This window comes from Ambystoma mexicanum, chromosome 3q (genome assembly GCF_040938575.1).
Source record: "Ambystoma mexicanum isolate Mex_15411 chromosome 3q, UKY_AmexF1_1, whole genome shotgun sequence".
Taxonomy (NCBI): Eukaryota; Metazoa; Chordata; class Amphibia; order Caudata; family Ambystomatidae; genus Ambystoma; species Ambystoma mexicanum.
The window spans coordinates 580,514,771-580,538,299 of NC_090926.1; the positions used below are offsets into that span (position 1 = coordinate 580,514,771).

General features: G+C 42.7%; 2 long non-coding RNA genes across 2 annotated transcripts in view; one reads left to right on the forward strand and one right to left on the reverse strand.

Moving 5' to 3' along the window:
- Positions 1-4,933, reverse strand: part of LOC138582761 (uncharacterized) — a 280,339-nt gene extending 275,406 nt beyond the window's left edge. Inside the window, exon 1 of the long non-coding RNA XR_011305073.1 lies at positions 4,872-4,933. This is a non-coding gene — a long non-coding RNA (uncharacterized lncRNA). The remainder of the gene's footprint in view (positions 1-4,871) is intronic.
- LOC138582762 (uncharacterized) overlaps positions 1-23,529 on the forward strand; it is a 448,281-nt gene that overhangs the window by 64,753 nt on the left and 359,999 nt on the right. The gene's annotated exons all lie outside the window — the stretch shown is intronic.

Below are 23,529 nucleotides of genomic sequence, written 5' to 3' on the forward strand. Positions count from 1 at the left end.
GTTTCACCTAATGCAGGTACTTGCAGTGGGTGGTGCCAGAGAACTAGTGTTCTTGTATGCGGATGACGCAATTCTGTACTTTAAGGACCCGCCACTCAATTTGCAGCCATTGTCATAGGAGATAGTGGAGTTTGGTTGGCATCAGGGCTTAGAATGGACTAGCCGAAGTCTATTTTGGTCCCACTAAGTCAACTAATAAGCCTGTCGACATAGGCGGATATAGATGGGAGCAAACTTTAGTGATGTATCTGGGGGTGCAGGTAAGTTGGAATGCTCAATCTCTTTTGGAGGATAATCATTTAAAGTACCTTCAAACTCTAAGGATGCGAGTGGAGGGGTGGTGCAAGCTCCCCCTATCACTACTGGGCCGGGAGGCAGTTGCCAAAGTGGTGGTGGTTCCCAGGTTGTTGTACATTTTCCAGAATATTTCTGTATGGCTGGGAGCGAGTTTCTTTGCGAAGTTGAAGGCTTTATTAGTGAAGTTGGCATGGTATCCTAAGACCCCTCAGATCGGTTGGGACACATTGGTCTTTCCCTGGGATTGCAGTGGTATTAGTGCTCTGGAATATGGAGTTGTACTTTTGGCCGCGCAGGTGCACTTTATGTCATTTTGGATGCCGGGATCCCCCTCTTACCCTCATGTGCGTATAGAAAAATGTTTGGTGCGTCCCTTACAAGGGGTCTTGGTGTCGAGGAAAGTTTCAGACAAATGTAAGTTTGACCCGGTAGCGTGTCCGTTGCATGCATGGAACAGGACCTTCAACTATGGAATGTGGAGTGCCTACCAACGACATGTGATGAAGCCTTGGTCCAGGAGTGGAGAGGGGCAGGGATTGCACACATGGCTGATTTATACCCTGACATAGTATTTGTCTCCTAGGAGCAGTTCATCACTAGGATGGGCAAAGGGTTCTGCCGTAGATTGCAGTACTTTCGCATCTGGGCCATTTTTAGAGAGTGTTGTGTGAGGAACCTAAAGGTATCCTCCCCAACAAGCCTTGTGAATCCCTTATTCAGGTGGCCAGGACACGGCCATCGCTTTTGGATCCAATTCCTGGGGGTGGACCAGTGGGGGGAGAAACCCCTCACCGATTCTAGTGGATACCCCAGGTGAGACGCGGTACCATTACAAAGGATGGTGAGGGGAATGAAGTCTCTGAAGCTCTTATAAGCTATTCCCGCTCATCATCTCTTCCACTCATTGAATCTCCCGTACCCGGAGGTGAAGCCAACAACCCATTCTCATCTGGTAAACTTGTTAAGAACCACAACTCCCAGAATCCCGCTTTTTCTGGTTAATATTTGAATACTCCCTATCACTCTTCTCTTCTACCCTCTGCTTATTCTTTCCCGAATACCAAATCCACCTCTACAAAACCCCATCAAACCCGTCCCTCTGATTATCATTTCCTGCAATCCCAACCTGTTCAGACAAAACACTACAGTACCCACAAATTTCCATATTTGTCTTTCGAAAATAAGTCTGGTAATTCCAGTTTGTTCCCCACACTCCAGAACTCTCACCCTTCCAAACTTACCTAAATCCCTAGCAGGAGAAAGGCATACAACACCTTTTCCTCTCCATACCCCGTAGGATATTCGAAATCTCCAACTCCCCCCCCCCCCCATTTCCAACACAAACACTTTCACACAACAAAAAGGACAATGGACAAACACCATAGTCGTTTACCTGACATGTCCCAATACAGAGGTCAGGCAAAGTAAGGAAATTGATCAGAATCGCACAGACATGACGGCCCTTTCCCTTCCCTACAGGGATAAAAGATGGAGCCAGAGAGCACAGTACGAGCATGGCAGACAGCACAACAGCACAGCTACGCAGGCACAGCAGTTCAAGAGAAGGAGAAAGGCAGCCGGAATGAGAGGGTGGCAAGGAGAAAAGTGACCTTACCCTTTTCGTCCCAGGCCCACAGAACCTTTGTGGAGGAGAGCCTAAGACCGCGAACAATAGCACTAGTGTCTTGTAGCAGATTTCAACAATAAGCAGGAGCCAGGGAAGCTCCCACAACCATGGTACTGGCCTTGACTCCAATGAAAAGGAAAGCCAAGCGGTTCATCCCAGCAGGTGAGTCGAGGGGAGAGCCAATAAAAACCGGGCTGTGTTGATTGATTATTACAAAGTGGCAAGTTATGAACCAAGTTCGATGAACTGTGAAAGAACTATAAAGTGTTAAGGGGAGACCAGCTGCAGAGGGAAAACCGGCACAACTTGGGTGCTAACTCGAGACTCTGGTCGAGCCGCATATGAGAGAAACTATAGATACCAGAAGGCCATAGGAGAGCCAACGGAATAGGTCAAAGTGGTCATACTGAGAGTCAAGCAAAATTCCTGTACAATCAAAAGACTTTGATCTACAAGCACTATGAAAGAAAGGGAGGTGAATCCCGCAAACAGTGAATTGTATAAAAAGAGCATTGAAAGTAAAGAGGTGTCAGCACCCAGAAGAGGGGGACCCAGGGGTGAGCCACTATCACCCTGATCGAGAGCCACACTAAACCCGGTGAAGGGAGGCTAAGAATCGAGCGGGGTCGGAGTACAACAGAAGGGGATCCAAGTGTGAAAAGTAGTCACCCCAAGATTGAGGAAAGTGAAAGCAAAAGTTAAGAGACGGCTAGAGTGAACCCAACGGAGGGATGACAGAGACGAAGGGTCTGAGCCCGGCAGAGGGAGATCCAGAGGTGAAACCATCACCCAAGTACCGACAGTCAAGAGGGGTCCGAGCCCGACGGAGGGAGATCCAGGAGTGAAGCCAACATCCAAACTTCAAGTAAGAAAAGGACAGATACAAGTGAGGAATACGATACATCAAGGGTCAACGCCCAGAAGAGGGGGACCCAGCGGTGAAATCATCACCCTATCTGAACTGTGGATTACAATTGAGAAGGGTCAGTGCCCAGAAGAGGGGGACACGGGGTGAAACCATCACCTAGCGAACATTGGAAATGAACTCTCATTTCTTAAAGGAACTTTTATTTTGTTATTTGAACATGTCAGGTCCTCGAAGGCAAGAGACTTTCAAGTGAAAGGTGACTTGGCCATCGATGGCCCTGATAGCTGAAAGCTCGAGAGTTAAAAGCTGAACGGTCATGTCGTGCTTGAAAAACTTGAGAGTGCGCCCTGAGAGCTGCCATTAGAACGGTCGTCTCGTGCTGGAGACGCCCAAGACTGTACTGTGCTCCAAGATCCCACCTTGCCCCATGCTCAAAACGTGGGGAAGTGAGACCCACTACTACTGCATCCTGACATATTATTTGAGAACACTTCTTTCTTTTCATGAGAACTATCCCACACCCTTTTTTGTATTAGTTGTAAGGTTTGTCAAATGTTTCTTAGTATAGGCCTTTTTATCTGACACGCCGCCACTAGGACTGCCTTATTTTTCATTTGATGGTCGACGCTTGCTTCCATCTTAGATTCAGGTTTAGGATAAGCATTTTTCCAACCTGCATACCGAATTCATTGTTCAATAAACACCCTTGAACTGTGATCACTTGTGTCTGTTTTAATTGTTGCCACAACGAGTTCCTCACAGTGGTCCCCAGGATTCCCAAATATGCCCCCTAGTTTATTTAAGTCTCCATCTGCAAGGCGGGTGGTCTCTATGGTGTACGGGTTAATTCAACTAGATTCCCCCCCCCCGTGGGGCCCTAAAATGTAGGCAATGATGGGAGGGCAATGCTGGGTTTACTTTCATGGATAAGCAGTGGGCGATGCTCTGCGAGCGCACACATAGGGGAGCGTTTAATACAAGGTTACAGTTGATTCAATTTAAGACCCTAGATAGAGCATATCTTGCCACAGCTCGTCTCCACCTGTTAAATCGCACTAGGATGGACAGATGGTCAAGATGCCATGCTGAATCCGCTGATTTTATTTGTATGCTGTGGTCATGCCATTAGTTGTGGGAATTCTGGGAGGGGGTTGTTGAAGTTCTTTCATGTATGGTCGGCCGAGAAGTACCCTGAAAATGGTTATGTTGCATGTTTTTCTGACTCCCAGGAGCACCAAAAAACTGTTGGAAATTGCTAAAAACTAGCATGATAGCAGCACGGAGGTGTATCCTGCTGAGATGGACCAGCCTGACCTCTCCCAGTCACACAGGCCTGGCTTGAAGAGATCTGGCTTAGTGACATAGATAAAGAATATGGTTCTCTGTGTTGTCAGTGGAATAGACCCAAGAACATTAGGGGCCCTTTCGTGGCCTGTTGGCTCAACAATCTGAGCCGACGGACTGTGTGCCAGCGGTGTAGGCCAGTAGCTAAAATGTACATTTATTCAGAACAGCGAATGTTGTGCCTTCAATTTACGAGTAGCGAGTTAGGCTAAACTGTAATAATTCATATACTCCCCCTTTGCCCCCTTTGTCTTATTTTGCTCTCTGCTCTTGTATTATTATTGTAATGCTGGTTGGTTTGAGACATGAATCTCTTAATTAAAAAAAGGTTTAAAAAAACATTTGAAAGCTGTACCTGATATCCTCTAAAGAGGTCACAGAGAGTTGGTATGAGATCAGCCTGCTAAACATATTAAATTGTGGCCCCTTTAATGAGTTTGAATGTTCATTTGTTTCAACAATTCAATTTTTCGCTAAGCAGCAAAAGTTTATAAACAAAAACATACACCATTCATATAGTGAAAGGGTCTATGTTATTCAGTGACAAAATACATTGTTCTGAAGGTTTACTTTCACTGTTGCATGTGTTTTTTCGATAAATACATCAAGGTTGTTGATGGAATTGCTTTGCAATTTGCTGACAGTATTGTAAATTATCAAAAAAATAGTTATCTTAAATGTAAAGAAGATATTTGTAATCAATAACTATTAGTATAAATCAATCACTTATTATACCTTATGCTCCAGATCAGTTGCAGTAGAAGAATAGTATGTTGTTGAAGTTCCAAGCTCTGCCTATATAACATAAATTGTAATAAAGATTTAATATCAAAAGAAAATGACATGTAAAAGATGGTCGATATTGACAAAGAAGCATACAAGCCAGTTTGTATAAAAAGCTAATACCATAGATAACAATAATCAATATGTTTTAAGTTGAACTTGAACAAATACATATTGTGAACAGTCCCATCTGAAGGAATATTTAAAAAAAATTACTTTGAAAGGTGAGTGAGGTTGCTGTTTACTCCGAAATAGTGGTCAATCTAGCATCATAGTCCTTTAATTTATATATTCATACCATTGTTCAATAGAAAATGGATATTAGTATTATAATTTAGACCACATCAAATACGATAAAAAGTTGCTTGGTATCACCATTAGGATGTTGGACCCGTCTGTGGTTTCCTCCATGGTAACCATCTGTAATTCTAACAGTGTGGTCTACGTAAAGACAGACATGGTTATTTATTTTAAATGACCTATTTTTGAAAAGAGTGTGCGTGTGTGTTTGGAAACGCTACCATTGCACTGAACTAGAGTATCTCTAAAGTAGGGATACGCAAAGTAATCTAAAGTTCAAAATTTACAAACCACAGTACATGGTGTCCTGAAGGAAACTTCTGTAATAAAATATCAATGGAAATATTCCCCAAGAACTGAAAACTGTTAATTATTTTACCTGTTCGCAGACCATTTCAATATATTGAGTGGTCATTTATAAGACATATTATACAGGCAAATTTAGAAAATGTTAAAATACATTTAAAAATTTTGCGTCCACTACTCACCTGAGTCAGCGTGTGCTGCAATTCACTTGGAACAGCATTGAGAAATAATTTGCGAAGGAGTATGGGGCGACGCTTTTTAGTGTACTGTGATTGTTCGTGCATCTTCTGAGAAGCGCATGCTGCAGACACAGGATCGATTGCCCCTCACGTCATCCAAGACATCCTTGGATCTGCGTTCAATTTCGGACACTGGAAACATGCCGTTCAAGAGCCATTTTCTTATTAAATTTAAATCCTTTGAAAATGCATGCAGGACTGTACTTTTAGCATGGCTATTAGTGCAACCCAAAACAATGCAAGAAGGCATTGTTGGATTGTCCCTATGATCTGATAAAGAAATATAAATAAATATTACTATTAAAAAAGTATCAGTGAGTAATTCAATATATTCCTTTTATAATAAAAAAATGGCACCTAAAGCGAACATGCATTAAAAACATGGACTACAAAATACAACATTACAAAGTATGTTTTCCAAATGTAATGTGTTAATTACGGAGATAAAGTGTAGGCTAGTTGATAATGGTGTAGACGTTTTGAATAAAATAAAATGAGAATAGGGAGTACATTGAGTATAAAGCAATAGAAAGTGGCTTAGCAGAGAACATTGACACTACAGAAAACAATAGTAAAAGTTGACTAACCGTTACTTAGCAGAACAGATGAGCCAACCGTGCAAGCAAGGTAAAAAGTGGAGAGCTAGTGATATCTGTTGCTTATCACAGATATTTTCTTGTCAACTCCCACAGTGTTTATGAAGGATTACAGAAGTGGATGTGTATGTGAATGTCTGACATGTTTGTTCACACCTACCAGGCCTCTATGACAATGTTTGACCTCCTCAATCCCGCCAGTGCAGCCCCCTGTGAGTGCACAGCCACAGGCGCACACTGTCATTGATAGCGTAGGGGGATGGATGTGGATGAGGTGAGCACAATAGGCTGGGAAGACAGTCAAAGGACACATACATATGTTGATTGCAGGGATGGGGTCTTTAAAGGGGAGTCTGGAGACACCGGGTCTGGGGTGGCCATGTGGATAAGGGTCCCCATGCGAAAGATCCCTTTGTGGTGTACCCTTTTTATTCGGCACCTTTAACGTTCCTCCATCGTCCCAGCCCCCTTGTGAGTGCATGCCCAGAGGTGTGAACAGCCATTGATAGCAGAGGGGGGATGGATGTGAATGAGGGAGCACGATAGGCCAGTAAACTTGTTAAAGCACACCAATCTTTTACAATACTCCTAGATGTTTGGACGTGTTGGGGACTGTGAGAAACCTGAAGGTGTCTGCCCTGGCTAGTCCCCGGGAATCTGTCATCCAGGTGGCCAGGACACAGCCCTCTCTATTGGATAAAGTTCTTGGGGGTGGACCAGTGAGGGAGGATCACCTGGATGGGGGGGCCTTGGAGAGTGGAACACTGACAGGTGAGATGCGGTATCCCCCTTCTTTCAACACCTTTTCCCCATCCTACCACATAGACAATTCCAAAATACTGGCCCCCTTTCCGATATGAACACACTCTCACAACACGAAAGACAACGGACTAACACCAGAGCAGTTTACCCGACATGTCCCAATACAAGGGTCAGGCAAAGTCAGGCAATTGACCAGAACTTCACACCCCCGACGGCCCTTTCCCTTCCCCACTGGGATAAAAAGGGGGGCAAGAGAGCACAGTATGAGCAACGCAGACCGGAAGACGTGAGGGCTAACTCAGCATGGTAGTTCAACAGGAGGCGAAAGACAGTGAATACCGCGAGGGTGACAAGGAGAGAAGTGACCTTGCCCTTTCCGATCCAAGCCCGTGAAACCTCTGTAATTGGAAACATAAGACCGCAAACAAAGACCAGCATGTGTTGCAGCAGATGTCTACAGTACACAAGACCCTCCTACGCCGATTACCAATCCGGGGAGAGACGCTTGTCTTGGTGGTACCAACCTTGACTCAAAGGAAAAGAAAGCCAAGCGGTTTATCACAGCCGGTGAGTCGAGGGGAGAGTTGATAAGAAAACAAACTGTTTTGACCGAAAAGTAACAAGAGCTGATTTGAACTTTGAAAGGAACTATTGAGAAAAGAGGGGGAAAACCCATAACAAAGCAACCAGCACCACTTGGGTGCTCACGCAGGAAACCTTGGGCGATTACCCAAGAATAAGAGACTACCATAACCAGAAGGCCTTGGGAAGAGGCGAAGAGAGGTCAAAGTGGTCATACAAGGGTCTTCTAAAATCCTCTGTACCGTCAAAAGTCTTTGACCGACCGATGATCGTGAAAGAAAGAGAAGTGAATCCTGCATGGTGAAAACTAGTACATGAACTGTTTGTTAAAAAAGTTGACAAGAGTGAACCCGGCGGAGGGATGCTAACGAGATGGGGCAAAGTCTAAAGTCCCATAGTAAACTGTCTGTTGAAGTTGGCGAGAGTGAACCCGGGAGAGGGAAGCCGGCAATCCGAGGAAAAGCCTGAAGAACGGTTTAAAAAGAAATTAAGACCTGTGAAAGTAAGACACATGGAAGATTAGGGGAAGTGAATGGTCCCATTTGTCAAGTGGGTCCGAGTCTGGTCAATGGACATCCAGGGGTGAAAGGTCCTCACCCAAAGTCCATTGAGAAAGGAACATTTTGTTTCTCTGTTGTTGAATACATCAGGCCCTCGAAGGCAAGAGACTTTTCACTGAAAAGAGACTTATCCACCGAAGAACCAGATAGCTGGAACTGAACTTATGGCTTGTGCTGAGAATGATAGAGTGTGTGCTGTGCTCGAAGGTCCCACCTTGTCCCGTGCTGAAAACGTGGGGAAGGGAGACCCCTGGCAATCACATCCTGACTTATTATTTGTGAACACTTCTTTCTTTATAGAACCCTTATCCCACACACTGTGTAATTAGTTGTAAGGAATTGGCAATAGGTTTTTTCTTACTATATGCCCTTTTATTTTGACGCGACGCCACAAGGACTGCCTTATTTTTCATTTGATGGTCGATGCTTGCTCCCATCTTGGATTAGGCATTTTTCCACCCTGAATTTACAGTTTAATAAACACCCTTGAACTGTGATCACTTGCGTCTGTTTTTACTGTTGCCACCATGAGTGTTTGACAGGATTTACAAAAAATGTCTGACAATTGTTCAGATTAACAATTTAAAAAAAAAAGTCATTTAGTTTGGCAAAGTGGATGGCAATGACACTACAAATTATACTGCTACGGGTGAGGTAGTGTCTGAATAAATCCACGGTATTGTCCGTGGTCACTGCGAAATTCATCACAAATGGCTCAAACCACACAGGCAGATATTACTCATCAAACGCGAAATCCCAGTTTTCCATGAATCCACCATGTAATGGCACAATATGCCACAAGCCTGTACCACCTGTGTAAGAGATACAGAAATAGTTCACATGAATGAACCCAATATTTGCATTTCTTTTGTTTGCACTACCTTGTAAAAATGTAAGGCATTGTTATGCTTTAAAAAGTACCTATACATGCTAAGTACTGACACTACTTCTGATTTCAAGTAGGGATCAATTAGAAATGTGAACACACATTCCAGCAAAATCTGTTTGGGAGATACTTCCAAGTGAAAAAATTAATTGTTCGGATGATAAATCGAAAGATGAACACTTTGTTTTCAGATTAGAATGAGTAATTTATTCAATTTGCAGAAAAATATTTCATCAGTGATCCATCAAAGTTATATTGATATAGGGGAACAAGATATTATGTTAGCCGTCTTGATCGTCAAACACATAACATATATTAAGTGAACTTACTTGTTACTTGGATTATGAGGGCGAGCTGTAGCTTGAAGTTCGTGCATAAGGACCATCATCATTGGCAACACAGATCTTGTATGGCAGGCAGCCCTGAGGTCATGTAGCTCGGTAACACATAGCAGTTGTGTGCCTTCTTCAGCAATGTAGGCCAAGCAGTCAGAGTTTTCTGTGCAACAGCAGTTCTCCACCAGAGTAGGTATAAGCTCACAACGATAGTAGGTACACCAGGTGGAAACGTGTTCCATGCGACAGAGTTTAGGCTCCGGTGATTAATCCTAAGAACTCATCTGATTCCATATTGTTTCAAGTTTTTTCTCTTTCAAGGATTTCCTCTTCAAGAATATTCAGGCCCATACAGGTAGGGCTGAATTGTTGCCAGTTCCTGAATAGTGAAGAATCAACAGTGAGGTAAATAAAAACGTTTTTTGTTCGTATACATGAAAAGAAAAGGGTTTGCCATTAAGATTGAATGTTAAGAAAGACAAGTGAAGAAACAGCCATGCTACAAAAACACTTGTTGAAGAGACCAGATTAATAGGCCCAAACTTTAAACGTTTGCAAGGACACATGTTTAAATATGGTTTGGCAAAGACATTTGTCCATAATATAACAAATGAAAAGCAACTACTGAGTTCATTCTTTTTAGGCAGAATAAGTACCGGTTCTCAGTGTGTCGTATTTGGCAGACAGCTGAACAGAGCAGAAACAAGTCAGGGAAGCTCGAAATGAAATACACTGACACGAAGGAAAAAGAAACCCCAACGTTGTGTGATCAGAAAGGGTTTGCTTACACTTGTCAAGGAACGAGGCATCTTGGCATTTCCATGGAGGCACGTCAATAGATTGTGCACGGAGGACGTTGACATGAGACATGCATTGGCGTTGTGAAATGGGCATGTGCATCTAGTGATGCAGGCTTTCGGGCCGGATGATCTGAATTAGTGCTGCAAAGGCACTTGAATTTAGGACAATGGATCAAAGGATAAGATTAGCACAAGATGGCAGTACCTGACCTGTCGTTTTCACATGTGTTCAAGTGAGAACAACTCGGGTAAGTTGGATTGGAATCTTTTTTTTGAGAATGATCGATGTATGCTCCAATATACATGCCCGATCGATGGGCCAATAGCATTTCTGACCGAACTACCCCTTTAAATCTTCACTGCTCCTATGGGCAAACATTTTATACAACCTTTTTTTGCACTCGCACTTTATTAAAAAGGCTACAGTGGTCCTCATCTATAAGAAAGGAAATAGAGCAGACCCAAACAATTATTGGCCTATTTCCCCCTTAGACTGTTCTTAAAGTATTTGCTGCTTTTAACGTAGATAAATTGGAAGCTTGGGCTAGATCAACTAAGAATGTGGACGTTTACCCATCTGGTTTCAAAAAGGGGGTTAAGACTTCATTAAACTGTTTGATTATTCTATTACTTGCTAAACAGATGGTGAATACCAAAAGAACCCTCTATGTTGCCTTTCTCAATATGACAAAGGCATTTGATTGTGTAAAAAGATCATTGCCACGGGACAAATTGGCTAAATGGTGGTGTCCTACTTAATATTCTCAAAGCTCTTCACTCAAACACCAGATTGAGAGTTTGTTTAGATGAGCAGGGCTCCTACACAAATTGGATTACCGCAGATAGAGGACTGCGCCAAAGTTGTGTATTGGCCCCTTTTTTGTTTGCCATGTATATTTGGCATTTTAAATCCATTTTTGCACATATTCGAGTTAATCCGCCTAAATTGGTTTCGGTTGTTTTGCACCATTTGCTTTTTGCTGACGATATTGTATTGTTTGACTTTACACAGGTTGGCTGCAAAGGGCATTATTGGCGGTGAATGACTATTGTAAAAATGTAGACCTGAATCTCAATGTAGAAAAGTCCGAAATTCTAGTGATGAACCCTAAAAACAAGGTTGGTCTCAGTCGTAGGGGAAGGGTTTGCAATGGTTTATATCAGGCAGAGCACTAAAAAAGGTGGAAAAATGTAAATACCTGGGGGTGTCAGGCCGCCAGTAGAGAAAAAATGGTCTTAACAGTCATTTGCCTCATCAGTTTCGTTAGCTATTACTTAATTGCGCCAACTGGATAGACGATTTGGCCAATTTTCTTTAGCATCAGTTTGATTATATTACCAGAAAAAAGGTGTACCAAAGCTCATTTATGGTGCTGAAGCTTTTTTTTTTTTTTAGAAAAGGGAGATTGAGCAAAGGTCAAAACTAAAATCTGGAGAAAATGTTTGTCTTTGCCCCAAGTAGTTCCATTGGCTGGTATTCATCACATGGTGGGTCTTCTTTCTGTTGATTTGCGTAATAAGTGTGGCCGCCTGCTTTTATATTGCAGCTTTTGTCCCAGCAGAAAGTTCTTTATTTATGCTTTGAAGACGTTATGATTTTTAATTCTTGCCCAAATCTATGTATATGAAGTGAAAAGTGCACCAGTTTATTCAGTGAAATTGGTTCAACGAAAGAAGAATTAACCAATTTTACAGTCCATGGTAAGAAAGTTGTTTCTTCATGACTGTACTACTAACCGAGACTGGCTAACTGCATATAAACTTTTAAATAATTTTGTCTATGATATAAAATCTTTTAATGTTTTACAATTAGAATCAGAATTAGGCCAATCAGAATTAGGCCTCGTCCAAAAAATTAGCAAACCCACCCACAATAAAGGGAGAATCCTAGACTGGGTAGCTGACTATAACTGTGCCGCCACCTTCACCTCCATCACCCCGCAACTGTGGACAGACCATTTCCTTGTGTCTTTCACACTAGCCACTACTAGACCACTCCCGCTGGTCTCACCCACTGTTCCACCCTACCTTACAAGGAACAAAAAGAATATTACAGTGGATAAAGTCATCCCTGCCATTCTCCCTACCCTCAATGTATAAGCCGACAACCCAGATCCAGGTAGACTGGTCCACGAATATAATAAAATTATATTAACAGCTCTGGACACAATTGATCCACTTAAACTTAGACCTAGCAAACCTAAAGCCCACCTAAACAAGTGGTTCACCCCCAGCTAAAGGACTACGACTCATAAAAAGGAAATGTGAAACTGCCTGGAGACTACTCCCTTCAGATGACAAAACCAAGTTAACCAAAATCTCTTCCCAATATAAAAATGAAATCTGCCTGGCAAAACGAAACTCGTACAACTAATGTATCTCCAACGCTAATTCCACTATGAAGGAATGATTCACCATACTAAAAGAATTAGAGTCTCCTATCCCCACACCTGATATCTGTACCAAAAACAAAACATGGTGTCAGCTATACAACAGGCACTTTCCAATAAAGTAGCTACTCTCAAGAACAAAAAAAGCCCCAAAAAAAGCCTACCTCAACTCGCCACCCAAATTAAACAACCTTAACATCCCCACCAGTGAAACACCATCTGACCGTCCCGCCAGATTCCATTTTACTAAAATATCCATACTTGAGGTAGAAAAAGTGATTCTTTCACTTAAGCCCTCCAACTGCCAAGGCGACCTCTGCCCAGCGCAGATTATAAAAGATGCTGCGAGAGATCTTGCCCCTTTTATTTATAAACTGATCAATGCCTCCTTTTCATCCGGCACCATTACCACTAACCTGAAGCAATCCTGGGTACTCCCACTGTTAAAGAAACAAACCCTAGACCCACTTATTCTTACTAATTACTGCCCTATCACAACAGTGCCATTCCTGCTCAAAATACTCTACAAGGTTGCTTACAACCAGATCCAAAAATATCTAACTCCATAAGCAAGACAATCCGGATTCCACCCTCAACATGGAACGGAAACTGCTCTCATCGACCTCAAAACACAGGTCGATGAGTTAAGAGACAAAGGCAAAACAGCCCTCCTCCTACTGTTGGACCGCTCAGCCGCATTTGTCCTGGTGGACCACAAGGTCCTATGCGGCCATCTGGACTTAGCAGCCCACTTTTCCACAGAGGCTATTAGATGGATAGAAATTTTTCTTGAGTGATAGAACCATGAGGGTCTTCTCCCCCTCGGCAGCAGCTGACCCTGCCCCTATCACGTGTGGTGTACCCTAGGGTTCTTGTGTCTCCCCTACTCTATACAACATATTGATCTGGACCTTCTGGTTATCACATACACTGACTATGCAGATGATACTCAGATTCTCCACCCACTTTCTGGGGATTATGACAAGGATTCGGCTCTGGTGAATAGAGTGCATCTCATCATCCAGGCATGGATGGCCACTCAGGGTCTATGCCTGAATGATGACAAGACGGAGCTTATCATCCTGGGCACCCACCTTAACCTAAAGAAATTAGGCCAAGAATATTCATCATTCTCCATTGATGCAAACCGCATTAAGGTAGCCAACAAAGTGAAAACCCTTGGCTTCTACCTTGACTCTACCCTCTCCTTTGACAAACAAGTGAAATCAATGGCCTCCACCACTGCTTACACGTGCAAGCTCATCAGGACTGGCAAACCCTTCCTTACGAACGACAGCTGCATGATCCTGGCCACAGCTCTAATAATTTCTAGGCTAGATTACTGTAATGCTTTTTACATCAGTGCCAACAAAACTATCATCCAGAGGATACAAATCCTCCAAAACAATGCATTAAGAGCCGCACTAGGTGTGAACAAAAGAGTACACATCTCAGCGTCCAGACGCCAAAACAACTGGCTCTCGACTTATAATAAAATCCTCCTAAAACGGCATCCCTTACCCACAAAGCAGTAAATAATGCAGCACCCAGCTATCTCGCCGATAGATTTCACAAAAAAAATCCAACAGACCTATGAGAGTCAGTAACGCTAATTGCCTATTCCAAGATTCAGACTCACCAAGGCTGGCGGTAGTAGCTTTCCTGTGAAAGCGGCCAAACTTTGGAACTCCCTGCCACACACCCTTAGAGAAGATCAACCCTATTCGAACTTTAGAGGTCACTACATTAACCTACTCAAACACACTGATCATTAGGACTGATTGCTGTGTTATTTATACCTAGGATGTACCTGTATATTCTACTAAAGCACATCGGAATCCCTGTTTGATGCGATTATGTATCCTACCTGTTTACAATCTATTTACCTGCCTTACCTTGACCTGACCCTGCAACTTTGTAAGCTTTGCACTGTCTTACTGCTGCGCCCTGATACCTTCAGGTCTGGTACGCATTAGAATCAAATGAACAAATAAAATCTTTTTTTTACTGAAGTACCCTTCTAAATTATATTGAAAAAATGATGTTGAGATTAAAATTGAATTTGTTCCCTCCATAGGAGATTATTGGTGCCAGGCAGAAAATTCCAAAACATTAAAGTTATGTCTTGTTTGCAAAAAAGAGTGACCCTCTAGGACATCCTTTTGTTAGATGTCAAAAACTGGTCCATGTGTGTATTCAATTGTTTAAGAAGTTTGAACCTGCGCAGGATGTGACATTTCTTATTTTTTTATGGCAGCAGTGTGTGATCCTACTACTGCACTTTGCATTGCTGCTATGCGCCTTATATTTTTTTTTAGAAGTAAAGTGTTATATTAGCTCTTTTTTTAATGAAATATGTTAAACCAACTCTGAATTTGTTTCTAGCCCACTGTAATTTCTGTAATTATGTATTTGTGTGAAAAGCTAATGTAAAGCTAAATCATACAATAAATAAGCCGTGAAAGTGGTTCTATGAGATATTCCCGCATTTTAAAAGTCGATCACCAAAAGGAACGATTTTTTTGTTGTTTTATTTTCCTCATTCATAAATATTTTAGCTAGAACCCCCTCCCATTCCCACTACAACCATTCACACGCCTCTCCCTCACATACATGCACAACACACATGCACACACTAAAACAAACACTACTATTACTCCGCTCGCCGTCAGCCCCTGCGCACACTTGTGTGCGTTGCAGGGAGCATCTGTCTAGCCTAAGATGGCCGCACACCAAGAGGAGGACAGCATCGTATGGAGCAAGGTAAGTGCGGGTGGGGGGGATTGGAGGGGGCGTTTGAGGTGGGTGAATGGGGTTGAAGGATCGAGTTAGAAAGACCGATTTATCGATTTTAATTGTTGTTTCTAAATCTATCTTTCTTTGTTTCGCTCAACCGAAAACTACATTTTCACTTAGTACTGTGAATGTTTTTACAGCATTTGTCAATTTCTTCCAACTGTATGGCACCTGAAGCATGGAAAGCGCTTTCATCCCAAGTTGGACAAGCAGAGGATGGAGCCGCCCCAGTGACAATATTGGAATCCTCCTTACTCTCCTCTTCCCCTCCCCTGGGCGGAAAACCCTTGGCTCTTCGTCCTCATTCGTGGAGATTTCCAGTAAACCTTTTTGATATAGACAGGATGCTAAAAGCAGACTTATTTCTGTGTCTGAACTCAACTTGGAGCGCTTCGTGGATGTGGTGGTGGAGGTTGACTTGGCTTCTATGATTGCCGTAGCCTGAGAGCAGGCAGGCTTTAAAGGGGTACAGACCTTAGTTGTATGTGTGCTTATAGACCTGTGTAGAGGGTTTCCTGGGTCTACTGGACTGTTCTGGGTGTTTTATGGGACTTCAGCCTCAAAGCAGTCTTGCCCGAGGCTATTCATAGTCCTATTCCTGCCACCATAGAAAGACCTCAGTGCCAACCCCGATTCGTCGATGCACACTGCTGAGTGGGTTTGATGTTCATTGTCCTGGTTTGGAAACTTTGTCGTTTGAGGCAGGAAATACCTCCCTATGCCAGCCAGAGGTGGGCCGTTGCAGCTGAGGGGCTGACAGAGGGATTTGGTTTTGAAGCCTCGTTTTTTTTTTTAAGAGGCTGAGAGTGGGCACTAGTTTTCCTCCTCCCAAATCTACTACCTCTTTGGAGGTCGATGACTTGTGCTATTCTGGCCTCGTCTGCATAGCATAGGCCAGTCAGGATTTTGTTCAACACTCCTTGCGTGTTATGGGTTCTAAACGATTTTATACAGAACATTCTATTCGACATGATCCAGTGGAAGGCGGTGATTACACACAGTATAGGCGCCCTTCCAAGGGAACAGTGTGTTGCACTTTGGGCAGAATTTAAATGGAGTATCCGCCATTTGTAAGGGCTGAGCATGGACTAGCCATGAGTGAAAGCATGTGGGTGGTCTAATGGCAATCCTGAGGCCGTGGGAACGATAGGGCCCGCCACCCACTCAGCCTACTATACAGCCGGTGGCAGGTAGAAGCTGTAGGTGGCAGTTTTTTATGTGCTGCATCAGTCATCAATCTAAAGCGGTCTCCAGAGCGAAATCTGAAGAACAGCACCGATGCGAGCATCCATTACCATTCACCTGTGCATCAAAAGGTTTTTCCAAGTTTTTAAATGTGTGGAAAAGGGGGCGGGATCGATCAAAGTGTCTTCGCTATCTTGCTGCAACCAACGGGGGAGGGGGCGCTGAGGACGTTGATGTATGAGGGATGTGTACATGTAGGGTAGTGTTAACAAGCCCATGCCAACGCCATTTTATTTTGTAAGTGAATAACTTGTACTATTCCGGACCAACCACCAGGTGGTGGTCTATCCAAAACGTGTGACTCTAGACACGTTCACAAGCTGCGGAAATGTATACAAGGCTGCATTTTCACTATGGACAAAATATAGAAGAAATATTAATTCATCAGACTTAGCAAATGAGCCACAGCATCTAGGATATGTAGTACAGATCGTGAATATAACCAATTAGGAACCTATGCCAAAAATAATGCGGACTACTATTATAGGTGTCTTCATACATTACAATTTTCACGGCGGGATGACGTAGAAGTGAATTAGTTAAGCAACTCCATTGCTTTGTCTACACATTTCAGTCCCTGCGTACATTAAATCAATAGCTGCGTTATGCAATGTTATGTTAATTCTTGCTCTTAAAGCACAGCGCTCGCCCAATGTTGACATCTTGGCGCTATAGCATCCGAGAGAAGTATAAAGAAGATCACAGGTGGCAATGCTGAATAACCACATTTACAGAACAGATGGGTTTTTAGTTTCCGTCTACAGGTGAGGTAGGAAGAAATGGCGCACAGCTCAAGAGCCACGGCGCTCCAGTCCTCTGCATCAACATGGGTGAAAGATCTTCCAACACCTCTTGCCAGATTGAATATAGATTTGTTTTTGTTAAAAAGAGCAGTTAGTGGAACAGACTTAACTCGGACAGAAGATTGGAAAGTGCTGTCCATGATAAACAGGGCATTGCCATGCAAGGGCTTAGGAATTATATCTAGTATCTTGAAAAGGCACTCGTTTTCTCACTGGAAGCCAATGGTGAGAGTGCAGATGACTAGTGCTAGAGCCCTGGCAGGACAGACTTAGGCGATGCAGATTCTACGGGCAGCGCATAGTTGGGTAGACAATTGGAGTCCATCAAGAGGTAACCAGAGCGACGCAGCAGAGATACTTTGGGATTGGTCCAAGTATCAAAACAAATAGCACAGATGGAACCAATTCTGTTATTTGAGGTTCAAAAGAGAGGTTTGCTTTAAAAATAGTGCCCAAACTGCAGACCACCACTAGGAGTGGGGAAGGCCCCAAGGCCGTTGGCCAGAAGGCTAAGGGTCCAGTTTTGTGGGAAATTTCCAAATACTATTTCCCACAATTTAATTAGGATTCTGCTTTCGAAGAGGTTAGTAATCCACTGGTTAATATGACAGATATTTCTGAAGACTTTCTGGCAAGGCCATCTTAGGGCCGTGGAGTCTTCTTTATATGCGTGTTATAGCTGTAAAAACCAAGGCCATATGAATCAGTGGAAGCATGGCAATATTAAAACATTAGGGGAGGGTTTAGAGGGTAAGAAATAGGAAATCTGGGGATGTGGCCACTCTGAGCAGTTCGAGAGAAATGAAAGGCACCAAGCCAGCACAGTGCCTCCAATGGACACCTGTTGCGTAGATAGAATACTATGGCCACTGCATTACACTATGCTGAGAAATCTGAAAGGATTAAGACGACATTGCTCCCATTTAGAAGTCAGGTACGACGTCACCAAGGATAGCAAGTATTACCACTTCTGTGCCTCCTTTTGGTTGGAAGTCCACCTGGAGAAGGACTAAACTGATTGCCCTCAATGAAAGTCTGGAGTTGCAGCGAGACAACCTTTTCTAGGTAATTTGGCCGAATAAAGCATAGGGCAAAGTTGGACATAATTGTCAGGGTCTGGTGAAGGCGGTTTTAGAACTGGGGATACCACTGCATATTTAAGAGTATATGCAGAGACAGCCTCAAAGTAAATGGACGAAAGAGGTGGGAGCAACATGGGAACACCAGATAGAGGAGATGATTTGCCAAGAAATAGAAAATCAGTAAGCAACTACGCACTAGAAAACGGAGATTGTATACTCATTATCACACATATGCAGTACCAGTTGGTTGGTTCATGATACTGGGAGCCCTGGGGAACCCGGAAGAGGGATGAAATTGATGTGCAATGAAATGGCGACAGTGGTACATCTTAACATGGATTTTACGCAATTGTATCCATGGCGACGGTATGGGTAGGCGGGGGCCCCGTCTAAGGTCCTCACACCACTTGACCCTTACTCCAGACCCGATGCTGGTAGCAACTGATCCAGCCGGCAGCTGCAGGTATTACTGCTAGTAGCACCATGGGGTTAATCCCGGAGGTTTTAAAAATGGTGACAAAAGTTAACAAACAAAATGTGGCAAACGGCGTCAGAAGAAATGGCGGGTGGGTGCGAGGGGCTCACTTTGAATACAGGCTTGGCTCAATAGTTTCAGGCCGCATTTGGAACAAGCCGATTGACTTCCACATCCAGCCTGGGTGCTAATGCAAATTATTGCCTTAACTGAATACGTTTTTACCTCCTAATAGTGGATGTGTCTATCTAGTGTTTAAAACATTTCTGTTAAGCCAAGTGTCCAAAGTGTATCACAGATTTATAAGCCAAGGGTCCAAAGTGTAGCACAGATTTAAAGAGGGTAAGTCAATGAAGACTAATTTGAACTACAGTATGGACAATTGATGTCATGAGCTTCATTGAGCTGTACCCAATATCTTGGTCTTTTAGACTATGCAAGGTTTCCTAGATGGAGAAGGTAAAGGAGATGTAATGCATGGACATTTTTTTGCTGATCACTCATTGAAAAAATGAAAGTGGTGTACCGATTTACTATAAACAGTTCAGTGCCTGTGTGAATCTTCTGGCCAGGTGAGATCAAATGGGAAAGATGCTTGCCATTGTTGGAGACCACCTATTAACAGATCGCCCGAAATTGTTAAAACGTCACCCTTTGTTGTTGATATATAGGTTATGTCGGATCCCAGATAAAGTGGCCACATAGAGCAGGGGGAAATCAAGTTTGCGGTCCAAAGCGTCAAGCGGCCGATGTAAACTATTTCATTCAATTCTTCTTGCGCCTGAACATGTCCACCTACTGAGAGTCCCTGGGAAATTGGTTGTTAATCCAGGTGTTAAAGAAAATAAAGAGATGCAAGCCATTTCCTAATTTGTATTCCTTTTTTATTTTTGTTACATTTATAGAGGGCACACAAACCCATGGGCGCCAGGGCGCGGAAACCAGAAAATTATTTTCTATGCAATGGAGGCAGTTTGTGTTTGATTTTCTATATGGGCTTACTAGCCAGAGTTCTGGTATGTACAGATCAGCTACAACAAAAAGCAGCATGTGCAGGAAATTGGAAAATATACCTAGTTCAAGTAACGAATCTAGAAACAGAAGAACATCTTGCATGAGGCCCAAATTCTGGACACCATTATTTTTGTGGTTTAATCAAGGAAATAAACGTACGTGAGATAGAATGAGGAAAAATTGGTTTACCAGGGTAGCTAAGAGTTTGCAGGGCATGCAATGTCCACTCTCTATAGGAAACGGTTCAGGGTAAGTGTGTTAAAGTCAATAGGTTGTATATCACAGAATAATGACTTTGCGTAAGTAAAAATCAAAAAGGTAGTGATGGTTTTCAAGCTCTACTAGGAGCAAGATCTCTGTACGGTCTTTACATGCCTAATGTGCCTTGATGAGAATGACTGCAATGTCAGGATAGGCTCTTACAGTGGATAGAAAACAAGGATGGGGGGAGTTGGTCATTGGTGAGGAAGGCACAGAGAGCTAAACTGGTCTACACTCGGGAAAGTACAAATAGGAACATATGCGCTCAGGAATACTGGATTCTATTAAAAGGACTTACTATGGTCTGATGGCAAGGCTGCAAAATGTCCCCAAGCCACCCTTTCCTGGATGGGATAGCAATTGTTGTACTGTGGACATGCTGCAGTCGGCACTTAAAGTTGTCTGGCATTATGTCACATCCTGGCCTGTGGGTAAAAAGAAAAACGAACTAGGTAAAGATTAAATATCCCCCAGAAGGTGCAAAGTGACTTGTGTTAAGCTAAGCTTGTTGAAAGTGAAAGTAGGCCATTGGGCTTCACCAATACAATTTGAAAAACACTACAACCAAGATACATAAAACATGAAGTAGTTGCTATGGCTCCACTATTTTGGCAAGCTAGATTCACTTAATTTCACTAAAGAACTTATATTGGTTTAACAGGATAATAAAAGTTGCCTCTAGGTTAAAGATTGCTGGGTGATCAATAGTGGGATTCTTCATTAGTCTAGCTTGTGTCGGGCCCTTTCTAAAGGCTTTATAGTTATACTAAAGCGCAGCGTTGAGGTTAGTGTTGGGGGGGGGGGATCAGTTCTACATTAGGAGGATGTTGGACAAAGGCTTCATAGATGGTGGCCACTCTGATACTTTATTCCCCATCCATAAAGGGAAGTCACACCCTCGTCAGCAGGTGTACTTTTCTTTCTCTTGTGCTTGCTATGTTTGTGTTTTCATAGAATTCTGCAATTTTGCATATTCAGTGTGGAGGCGTTTCATATCAAGGATATCGTGGATCTTCTATTAAATCTCCAGAATTTCTTATTTTATTTTTTAAATTGTGCATATTTTGGCAAACCTTTGTAAAAAAAACAAAAAAGAAAACGAAAGTATATAAAAAAATGTTGGTATATTGACTGGACGATAGTCTTCGGGACAGTCGGGCAGACACGGTAAGTGTTGCATGAGATGTAGATGTACAATGAAGAGCTACGTAACATAATTGTAATGAATACATAACCACAGAGGGAGGGGAGGTTTCCAACAAAAATATCAGAAGCCAGGATGATAATGCATAGATTACAAATAGGATTGTTAGAGACATTTTTCCAACTTTCCCTGGATTGATTTCAACAGAATTCCCAGCATTCCTTCCTATGACTTAACAACCGGCCACCTTTCGTGTTAGTGTAATCCTTTTAATGGTCAGTCACTAAAGGTGCCAGTGCAGGAAGAGTTTCTCATTTACTTTTACCTGCGTTTTTACTTTAGAACGCACTCCTCTTCAGTGAAGTGTCGGAGCACCTGTGTCCTTTTTTCTTTTTGTCCATCAACGTGTGCGTTACCTTTTAGATGTGCACTGGACAAGCTGGTGGCATAGACCCATGTTTTAAGGTATTTTACCATGATAATGCCATTTTCAGTACCATATACTCAAAATGGCTGATCATAGTGGCTCAGGTCGTGCCTTTTGTGTCATCTTGCTTTTTGGTGATCTTCCTGCCCACTAAGGCTTGAAACTCCCAAATAAGGTGATATTGTTCCTTCAGAGATATTCTAGTGGTGTCAGGGGCTTGAGTATTTGGAAATTAATTGGTACAAGCCCATTTCCTGCAGACGTTTCCCCACATTTAGTGAAACTGCCATTTCCCTGCATTTTTCCAAAGCATTTTTAGTGGGTTTGGAGGGTTAGGGTATATTTTACAATTTACATTGTAGTTGGGGAAGAGGGGGCAGGGGTGGAGTGGCATAGAATGACAGGAATGGGAGCATGCAGGGAAACAGCTGCAGTGAGTTGGGACCCAGACACATGTACCGGATCCAATGAATTTCCAAACGGGTTACAAGTAGCATTCAAACTAACATAATTGGTACTTCTTTTTAATTTGACCTGTCACCGAGTTTGTGTCCAGAGGATCTGGTTCAAGCAATCTATCAAAGACAAAAGCCTCTGAAGTGAATCAGCCCGGGTGTGTCCTGAGGAGCCACGGGTGTCACCGGATGGATGAGTCCATCTCACCCTATTTCCATAACCATGTCCACTAGAAACTTGTTGTGTCATTCCCCCAAGGCAAGGTTTGAGGGAAATGCAATAGTGTCCCCTTTTATTTGGTTCACAGTATTGAGGCCTTCTTGAGATATAAAGGTCACTGAAGATCCTGTACATAGGAGAGCCAATAAGTTACACTGCTGCTAAACCTGGATAGGCATGAAAAACCTTTAATTCCAATTTACAGAGAAAGTGCAAGTTAGTGGATAGTTCTGAATGTCAGCATCATAGAGACAAAGCAACACTTACAAGCAACACTAAAAGACATACACAAATGTATGGATAAAGGTACACAGAGAAATATACCCAATATATATGACAACATATCCTTGAAAGAGTGCAGTGCATTAAACAATTTAGCTAATGATCAGAGTATTACCATCAAGGAAGTGGACAAAGGTGGCAACATCGTCATACTCATTCGAGAGGATTATATTGCTATAGGTCTTTGGCGGAAACACCAGGATGCTACATCAAATTGAAAAAGAACCCAATGACAGATTGTACAGAAGTACACACATATTGTATTCCGAGGGGAAGCTAGTTGCACCCTTATGGATGAAGACAGGACATATCTTTGTCACGAGAGCCAGCATTGCCTATGATCTACTTCCTTCCCAAGATCCATAATCCTCTTTTGGATCTCCCCGAGGTTAAACCTTTCTCAGTGGTATAGGTGAGTTTACCAAGAATACATCAAACTATATTGATCAGTAATTGCAACCAATGGTAACCAACCAGAAATTGTATGCTCACTATTCCAAGGACATACAAATATTGGGTAGAATAGAGTGGAAGGACAATTTGTATCTGGCCAGTTTTAATGTGAAGGCCTAATATACCTCCGCTGATCATTTCTTAGCCATTAAATCATTTGATTATCGTGTAGAAAACATATCTCCCTCTTATTATCT